The sequence below is a fragment of the Leptonychotes weddellii genome, chromosome 1 (genome assembly GCF_054177405.1).
Source record: "Leptonychotes weddellii isolate Sample4059 chromosome 1, ASM5417740v2, whole genome shotgun sequence".
Classification (NCBI taxonomy): Eukaryota; Metazoa; Chordata; class Mammalia; order Carnivora; family Phocidae; genus Leptonychotes; species Leptonychotes weddellii.
Window position 1 is genome coordinate 174,039,877 of NC_138369.1, and position 701 is coordinate 174,040,577.

The 701-nt window shown below is 40.9% G+C and overlaps 1 non-coding gene across 1 annotated transcript; it reads left to right on the forward strand.

The window, feature by feature from the left end:
• Window positions 1–505: 505 nt before the first annotated feature.
• On the forward strand, window positions 506–636 carry LOC115939990 (small nucleolar RNA SNORA63). Its single transcript, XR_004074770.1, has one exon. It is a non-coding gene; the product is annotated as a small nucleolar RNA SNORA63 (small nucleolar RNA).
• Window positions 637–701: the final 65 nt, after the last annotated feature.

The following is a 701-nucleotide window of genomic DNA, read 5'->3' on the forward strand; positions in this document are numbered from 1 at the left end:
CTTGCCCCTTTCCCCTTTTCACTCCTCATGTGCTCTCTCTCTCTTTCTCTCTCTCTCACTCAAATAAATAAATAAAATCTTAAAAAACAACAACAACAACAACAAAATTTTGTGGCAAATTTTGCAGATGAAACAGGGAGGAGAAATCCATGTTGCTGATCAACAGTTGACAGGTGACTGAGTATGGGGGGAGGCAACTGCAAATAAAAGGACACTATGATTGCATTGCACAACCTGATACCAGATTGTTGAGTAAGAAACAAATAAATAAAATAAGAAACCCACTGACCAGGCTGGATGCAGGGAAGGAGCCACCATCAGCTCCTGGTTTTGGCAATGTCACTACTACAACCTTTTTTTTTTTTTTTAATTTTATTTTATTATGTTATGTTAATCACCATACATTACATCATTAGTTTTTGATGTAGTGTTCCATGATTCATTGTTTGCATATAACACCCAGTGTTCCATTCAGTATGTGCCCTCTTTAAAACCCAACACCAGGATGCAGGATCTAGTTACAATGTAGCTGTAAAGTGCTGCCTTGTCTTTGCCCCCTGCTCAAAATAAAGCTGTTACCTTTCTAGCCCTGTCCGCCATGGTGCTTAGCAGCCAGGGATGCATGGTCTCAGACATGTTTACCAAGTAAAACACTGACTTGAGGGGCGCCTGGGTGGCTCAGTCATTAAGCGTCTGCCTTC